The sequence below is a fragment of the Acyrthosiphon pisum genome, chromosome A2 (assembly GCF_005508785.2).
Source record: "Acyrthosiphon pisum isolate AL4f chromosome A2, pea_aphid_22Mar2018_4r6ur, whole genome shotgun sequence".
NCBI classification, from domain to species: Eukaryota; Metazoa; Arthropoda; class Insecta; order Hemiptera; family Aphididae; genus Acyrthosiphon; species Acyrthosiphon pisum.
The window spans coordinates 46,464,419-46,474,231 of record NC_042495.1 but is presented as its reverse complement, the minus strand read 5'-3'; positions in this window follow the sequence as shown (position 1 = coordinate 46,474,231).

Genomic DNA, 9,813 nt, shown 5'->3' with positions numbered 1-9,813 from the left:
CCGAAAAATATATCAACCATTAGTACCTTCAGAGACTTGTATTTGGAAGTTCTAGAATGTTTAAACGATATGAATAGGTCAATATACGGTTTGCCGGTCATAGTGTGTCATATTGCAGCAAATGTTGGGTTTATCGTTGTACTATTGTTCTATAAGGTTATATTTACTGACAAATATGGCACTAGAGATGTTGGTCTTGTAACCATCGAAATTGTAACAATAACTATAAGAACAATCAGTGTTATACTATTATATGGAATTGGTCACGCCACGGAAAAAGAGGTTTTTATAATAAAATATTAGATTTATACAATGACTCATTTAAAAAAAATATTGTGCGTGTTGCAAGTACATGCGGATGTAGTGATACTTCTTTAAGAGTTGCGTGTTAATGAATAATGCGTGTGTTCTATAAAAATATTAATAATAAATAATTTAGGCTTCTTCAATAATACCTATACTTTTGAATATCGATATCGTTTGGTTTCGTGTGATATGGAATCACGATACCGAAAGAAAATAATATTATTAATATTTATATTATTTAAATTATGTATTCATTATTTTTTAAACTTATGTTTTGGTTTTCAGATAAATCGAATGAGTCTTGTTTTACATCAACGGTCCATAATAGAAAAAAACCCTAGAATAAAACGTCAGGTATAATTTATTGTATTTATTATTTTCGTAATACTATCTAATATTAAGTTTCTAACTATACTTACTTAAGTGGCTATGCAATTTCTTAAATAATTTATTTACCTATATTATTTTTATTACTATTTAGATCAAATTTTTTATTCTACGAAGATATCACGAGCACTTTCATTTTGAGTTGTATGGAATATTCAAGATTAATCTAAGACAACTACTTATTTTATCACAAAAATCATTTGCTTACTTGGTTATTCAAATTCTGTTTGAATTGAATAAAAATAAGACACATGCAACACATAAACTATAATCCACAGCCTTCCGAACAGAAGCCATTTAAAAACAACACAATAAATTACCATCCGAACCTTTGTCACACCGCACAAAATAAATTCATTAACTTATCATGACTCATCAGTACTTTAACATAACGTTTAAGTTACACACGTCAAAGATAAAGGAATTCCAGCAAAATTGTTCCATTTAAGAATGTGACAAAATCGACACAGACTCCAGGCTCTAAGTAAAAAGCCTCATCAAGACAACGTCCACGTCAGTGTGCACTACGATATATTTTTGGCATTTGTTTAAATGCATTCACACTTGTACCTATGTATATTGAGTCATTCGAACATCCAGTATGACTTTTTGTTTACTTATCTTGTACTACTATACTGACCAAATAAAATTGTTAATTATTTCATTCCACGTAACTTAAGACTATCTACCATGTATATTACAAGTCAGTCGTAATATTACATAGGAGTAGTTCACACGTTAGATTACATTCGTATAGTTATCAATGTTCGTAGGAGGAGCTATATGGTGACCACGGTCGTAATAATCTCTAAAAACTACTCATGTAGAAGCATAATTACATAGGAATATTATTTCAAGTAGTCTACAGCTTAGTTCACGTTGGAGTAGTTATCAATGTCCGTGACAGGAGCTATATTATGGTGACCAGTGACCACGACCGTAATAATCTCTAAAGACTAACAATATTTAGGCAAATTGCAGGAATTTCACATACGATTATTATTTGAATTATAGGCACTTGTACATACATATTATTATGCTTTTGAATGAATAAATGATAAATATTATATTGTTTCATATTTAAAAAAAATGTTAAATCATGAAGATTAGTTGATATCAACACAACAGATATTATATAGCAATCAAATTTGAAGTTCTTTAGATAAAAATACTAATAAATATATTAATATGTACAACGAATGCACAATGATAATATTATGTACCCGTAAAATTAATTTGAGAAAAAAGTCTGTTCTAAAATTGAAATTTTAAATAATTTATGTACTACCTTTAGATTCTGAGCAGTGAGATCAATGTATTGATTTTACGAAGTTGTGTATTTTTATTTTAGAGTTATGACTACTTCCGAATAGTGAAAAAGCTCTTTTACCGTTTTATAGCTCTATAAAATGCAAAAACGCCACATTCAATATCATTTTTCATTTAGCCATTAAAAATATGTGTCATTATTGATTACCTATATTTAGTCTTTAGCTAATTTTTTAAGTAAAGAGAGCCATATTTACTTTGTGGAAGTATACTTATTTTAATTTATCCAACTAATCACTGAAATAGTGAAATCATAATTCAAGAATGCCTTATTTCAATTTGTGGCGTTCTTGTCATAGTAAAAAAAAAACTATATTTTTCGTTAAACTTTATTTTTAAGTTTTGGTGGTATTATTGCATTTTATAATTTGTGATATTGTAGTCACAATATGAAATTTAATAGGTAATGCCATATTTTAGTATCAGGTTGTTCTTAAAATTAATTTCTGTATGCCACATCTCAAATACATTGCAGTCCTGCATTTACTTAAAAATTGTAAAATGCCACAAGTTTAACTCTTTTTAAGTTTATAAGAGTAATTTATAATATTTGAAAAAGTCATATTATAAAGTATGTTTGTAAGTATTTGAGTTTTTATTTTCAAACGCATACTTATAGGTAAAAAACCGTTTAAAATAGCTTAGATTCAAACTTAAAATCGACTTTTCTCAAAACTATACATTTTGTGTTGTGGCAGTCTTGTAATCTAGAGGTGCGAATTTTATGATCACTTCGGAGTTTGTCGATTGTGCATAATTGATCACTTGACATTAATAATTGTACGTGCACTATCTCCATAATGGTAATAACAGAACAGATACTTGTTCGATTCAATCGATTCAGATACTTGCATAGTGCATTAGTGTACTCATACCTTTCTTGAAACGAATACAACCATTTTATAAGCCAAATATCTGTTACACGAGTACACCTACCTAGGTAGGTAGATGGACTTGTAACGTTTAGCAAAACTGTATAAAAAACCAGCCTTAAACGACGAGCATTGAAAAATGTTCAAAACACGCATAAAATCAGCTGAACAATTTAAGTAATACATATAATATACGCTTTTTAAATTTATTTTTTATCATAATATTAGTACAATATTCATATATATATATATATAATTTCATGATACATTTATAATAGTGTTATATATATAATATAATAGTTACCTAATCATTCCTCAATAATGGTTTCGTTATTGTTTTAATTTGATAACACGGTAAATAAAATGTATACAAATCATATTCGATAACGTTTAAGTGGTAGGTAGGTCGTAGGTGTACATAACATAACATAACAAGGTTCATAAATTATATAGATACACAACTCGAAATAACAACCGATATAAATTATTAATATTCTTTTATATTTTAATAACAATTATGCTGTAAACTCTCTAACGTGACGCAAGTAATATCGGTTAGCGCCGATTTATATCTACGATTTAAAAATTATAGAATACATATATACGTTAACAAATATCGGTTCGAGATAAATGTTATCATCGAATGAAAAAAAAATTGTTTATCGGAATATAATATAAGTAAAGGTAAAACTATTTATTACAATAACACTATAGTATAATTATTATAATAGTCTATAAAAGGGAAAAAATTGACATTCATTTTGATTAAAACATAATATAATAATATATATCTTATATTACCCCTAAACACGTAAACACACAATAAGTAAAAATATATCGGTTATAATATGTATCTAAAATTTCATAATGTCGAGTGGCTGCTGCAGGGGCGGGATAGTTGAATTATAATAATTTTACCAGTAAAATATTTAGAAGGCCACTAGAATTTACGTGTGGTATTCACACGTCGTATGTATAATATAGAAGGTGACCAAGTATACTCATCTCCATTTTTTCTTTAATAATGAACTCACTAAAATTCTGATTTTTGAATTTTTTGGGTATACCCACTTCCATACCATATTTTCAAGATATATTACCTATGCCATTTGAGGATTGTATAGTGGTGATCAAAACTTCTTTTTTGTCATATGAGAATCACTTTTGTTTTTCATTGTACGTTGTTAAGCTGATTTTTTTTTTATAAATTTTGATGTATACAAATTGAAACTCAAACGAAAAGTATATCAAATATGAAAAGTGAGTTTGTTTCGTCACTAAACACTCCTTAATTACTATACAAAAATATAAATATCATAAAATATTGTGTTAATCACAGGTACTTAAAAGTGCCAAAACCAGAATTTGAGTAATTACATTATTAAATGATAAAATGGGGATGTCGTGTCGGGTGTACATGATTCGTGAATCATTCTGCATATATTGTCAAATGTCATTTGAAATATGTACTGTTGTGGAAATAATAAATTAACATAATCTGAAAATGTCTATGCACCGATATCGGAATATCCTGCTAGGTATTAAATATGAATATAAATCTGAAATAGAATTTATACACTGCCACTCGATGCGATAATAATATGTACGTTTATTAAATCTTAACGGCTTTATACTTTATATTTTCGATTTAAATATTGTACCTACTCGCATTTTTATCGATACCGCTAAATTCTATTCGATAGGTTAGGTTACAAGTACTTATACCGCCATTACTATAGCTACTTGAAAAACGATATGATAATTTTTCACAGATATTATACATAATAATAATATTTTATATTCATTTTATCAGGACCCGTTCCCAACACTATAACTGGAAAGATAGATTTTCATTTAAAAACTAATATTGTTTAATAATAATTATTATAATATAAAATATATTTTAAATTTTCGACTACTGCGCTGCATACTCGACGGACATGTCGCCGAAAAAACAACAACGCATAGATCGTGTAAATATTAACATAATATTAGTATAATAGTTTATATATATATATATAATAGGTAACTCCAAACGTTAAAAAAAAATCGAAATCTTTTAGGTATAAATGTACATTTAGGTTGAACCCTGTGTGGAGATACGGAGGATACGGATTTATGTGTGCCGGACGTGTATTATAATGATTATCTGTCAAATGTTGATTTCAAAAAATGGAATGAGTACCTACGTGGAGAGATTCAAAATTTTAGAAACGTGTGACACGTGACTTATGCTGTCTGATTTCGTCGGATAAAACCGTATTTTATCCATTTAATCCATCAAACGGGAAAAGCCACGGTTGTATATGAAGCCATAATAATTATTAAACGCCTTCAAAAGTGGTTGGATATAGATCGATAGTTATATTTCCACTATAATAATATAGGTATACAATATTTAGGTAGTATACTTGATAGCAGTTTCTCTGATAAAAGCCGTCGCTAAAAACTCTGAAAAACCGTGGTGGTGGATGACGGACGTTCTTTGAGAATTATTTTATATTTTTCAGGAAATGGGTTTCTGTTAAAATACACTGTTTTCTATATAACCACGAATCAATATATGATGGTTTTCAACTAGAAAAGAACGAAAAAGGCTTTTGAAATTTGGGAAGCGGCTCAATCCACACCCTGCGTGTACGGTCACCGCAGTTTATAGATACATTATAACCACAAACTTAAAATTTTTATATACGACGACTGCGTAAATAATACGTATGATATAATATATTAATGCATAATATTATAATATAGAAGAAGTACCTGTATACAGTTGTATTTAGTATTATAATATTATATGTATAATAATAATAATAATAATAATAATAATAATAATAATTCAGTCGGATAAAAATAATAATATAACGCACTCGAGATATCAAAAAAACGAAAAGTAAATAATGTCAACATAATATCGTGCGTGTAATTTTGGCGGTTTTTGTATTTTTGATCATAATATACCTTCCGACGATATTATTATATGGTCGCGGACGAGTAGAGATACTCGCGTCTATTCGGTCCAAATCTAGCTAGGCTCAACTCAAGAGTTGTGGGTAGATAGTTCGCAAAAAAAAAATTGAATCGCGACATCCGGGGACTTCGTCAAGAGAAGGGCGTTCCAGTGCGACGCATGTTCTGGAAATGTTGTGCACAGTTGTGCAGGTGGTTAGGAGTGATGGATCGATCATCCACGGATGGGTTGTTGAAAATAATTAAAATAACTGTGATCCCGAAAACATAATGCCGCAATTACAACAACGCTTGCATGTTTAATACTTGACATAGTGTCGATTTCATATTAATTCCCGACAACATATTGTGAATTTGTACGATGTCGTTTTTTATTCGGATGGCAGGTATTTCAAATATCTATATAAAATAGGTGCATATGAGTGATAATATTATTTTTCCAAAGTAAATTTAAAATCGATCAGTGGCGCATTCTGTTCGCAAATGACATAATAATATAGGTTTGGCCGTTTGGGTAAGTTGTAACTTGTATGTGCCAGGGTACGACTATGAGAAAAAAAATAACAGCGAATTCAAAATTTAAGGTGCGCAGTAGGTACATACTATTATACATAGGTACAGTCAATTAAATTTCATGGGCATTGAGTGCTTTTGACGTTTACTTATTCTTCTATCCGATTTCATAAATATTTTTTATTTCTAATGCAATTAATATTAATATACTCGCGCGTTGTTAAGAAGTTGGGCACCGGAAGTTAGATCACAGACAAGTTTTTATATAATACATTGGCGAGTATAATAATACCGTCGTATGGAATTTATAGTTTAATTTAATGTTTTTGAAAATACATTGTTGTTGCATTCAAACAAAAAATGTTAATATACGTCAAATAATGTTTTTTAAGTACCAAGGAATTAAAAAATATTGAGCACGGGTGTTAAATATTTTCCACCACGTGTGAAATTTAACCAAAAAATAACCATCCAAATTCACGAGTCCCGAGTCAAACGATGCGCGTGTCCAACATTTGCGACTGAAACTCTATATTATATCCAGACATTATAACACAAATTTAAAATTAAACCTTATGAATATTATTAGAATTTTTAATTTAATAGTATTTTTATGTGTTATACCTACCTATAAAATATAAATATATATATATATATATATTATATATACTATATAGGTATTTATGACCTGATGTTGAGTAATCCGATGACAAAATGAAGAATAACGGTAGGTAATTAATAATTTAATTAAATATTATTAACTAAACAAATTATATAAGATATATCCAATTATCATTTAATTAACAAAAATAGAAAATTTGTTTTTCCCATAATCTTTATAGTACAATATAAAGAACGGCAGAACGTATGTATAGTATAATATTTATTTTTATGCGGTATGTATGACAATATACGTAAAATATGATAATTTTTATAGTTTTTATTTCAATACTAGGAGGAGGGGTGCTACTTTGTACTTTGTAATACAGAAAATAATATTTAAGTATAATTTTTAAAGAAGTTGTGCCCTAACTTGTTGAACTTTACTTTTCATACTACAGGTTAATATATAGTATGACACTATAACATTACATTTTAAAATTTTAACAGTATTCCAATCATTAATTAAATAATAAAAAAAATATACCTGATCACGTTTTTAAAATTATAAATAATGGTTGACATTTAAAAACCTAGTCAATAAATTTGATTTAGGGTACAAAGAGAGGTTTGCTAACTATGAGACTTTCAGAATATTCATGAATTTTGTGTATTTAAAAAATACAAAATACAAAAATCAAAACATAACATTTTACACAAAGTTAATATTTTAAGGTATTAACTCATAAATAGGTGGGTACCTATACTTATCGGAATAAAATATTATTGTGTGCTTAAACATTTCGATCACCATATTGTACTACATACCCTTAAATTATTGTAAAATAATGATCAGAAAACGTTCGCGCTTTCGATACTCTGTACTGGAGAGTATGTAGTTGATTATGGGTCAAGTCAAGTTATTTTCGTAAGTCAACGATTCGCATCGATTCAATGTAATACAATTTAGTAAATGTTTATTGATTTTATGCGTTGTTTTGTGTTTTCTATTTTCAAATGGTAAATATGTATAATATTTTTATTTATAACATAAAAGGATTTTTAGAAGATAATATACAGTTAATAATAATTAAAATAGTTTTAAAGGACTGCAGTAGGTAGCGAACCTTAGCGGTTTTGGCACGAATGCACTTATTGTGCACTGACACCGTATTATGATATGGCACGCTCCTTCTCCGCTATCACGGTAGTATAATATATTATTATAATATAGGGGTATACGGTATCCGTATGGGTGTCGGAAATAGAATTAATCTTTTTTTTTTTAAATTAAATCATAAAAATCTTCCTGCTGGGTCTGTGGACAACCACGGCTGGTAATTGGCGATAGCGGACGGTCGCCTGAATATGCCACCGAGTGATGCATGGTAATAACAATTTTTTTTTAAAACATTATGTAGGTACTCGTTAAAAAGTATTTTTGTATTATTTTTTTATTGTGAGTAACGAACGGCGGAACGTTCATGTCTTATGCAGCAGCAGATTAGTCGCGTTCAGACCTGTCGTCGGCGATGCTGTGCAGCTTCTGCTCGCCGACGTCCGGGACTTGCTCTCCAACAGTTTGAGGTTCTCGACGGTCTTGTTCTCGTTCGAGTCGTCACCCTCGTTGACGCATTTCCGGTCGTATGGACCGACCACGCCGGTGAGCGCGTTCAAAGGTATCCGGTACAGGCGAAGCGGTTTAGTTTCCGGAGACACTGAAAACAAGAAGCGTCTGGCATTATGATTCGAACGTCGTATCTACATTATTTACCTTCTAAGGAAACTAATAGTAAGACAATATAATAATATTTTACTAGACACCGTTGACAGTATTCGGATGTACCCTACAGGTGTGTGGAGTCGGATCTGTCGGATATCCGGATATGATTTAGATTTTCGTAAGTGTATTTTTCGATTACCCCATTGTATTATGTTGAATTATTGTAATGACTATAATGAGTTACAATGAGATGATAATTTCATACACTGTCGTTAAGGTTTTAGACATAGCAAGTAGGTAATTGATTAATTTTATTACTATTTAGTTATAAAATAATCATTATACGAATCGGTATTTTCCGAACATCTGTTTTTTTCTGGTTATCTTTAAATCCAAAATCCATATACCTAATTTATAATATATAATATGTATTATGTATTATATTAATATATTATATATCCAGGTATTATAGTTTATTTTCTCAAAGCCACATACGCGTTTAGTCACACGAGGATGTGCAAAATCTGTGGTATTTACGAGAAGAATATGGTAGGTATTCACACAAAATTCTTCCCTATCGAAAATGTATTCTTATATTACATTATTACATTATTCTAATATAACATTATAACTTATAAGTGTACCTGTGAAGTATATGATTTTCACAGAGGAACAGAATAAGGAATAAAAAAATGCGAGTAGGCTAATGATAAGTTATAGTCACAGGTTTTCGTTACACTTTTAGATGATGAGGTAATCATTCATTAAAATTTCAGATTGATGCGTTAAGTTAGCTGCGAAATTCGAGTATTGTTGTTATGCAGTCTTGCATTCAAAACGTTTGAGCTCCACAACAACGTTTTCTAAGTATATAAAGTTGATCGAAATCTCATATGTGGCTGTATTTTGGACGTATATATTTATAGGCTATAAACGAATTGGAATAAAGAGAGTTATTGTTTTTTTTTTTAATTATTCAGTATTTTTTAAAAATATTAAATATATGGCTTTGCATTTATGGTAATATTTATCTTTAGGTCATGTTGATTAAATATATGTTTGATAGTATAATTAATGCAGACTGCTTTCCCGAATTGTTATCGCCATTGTACC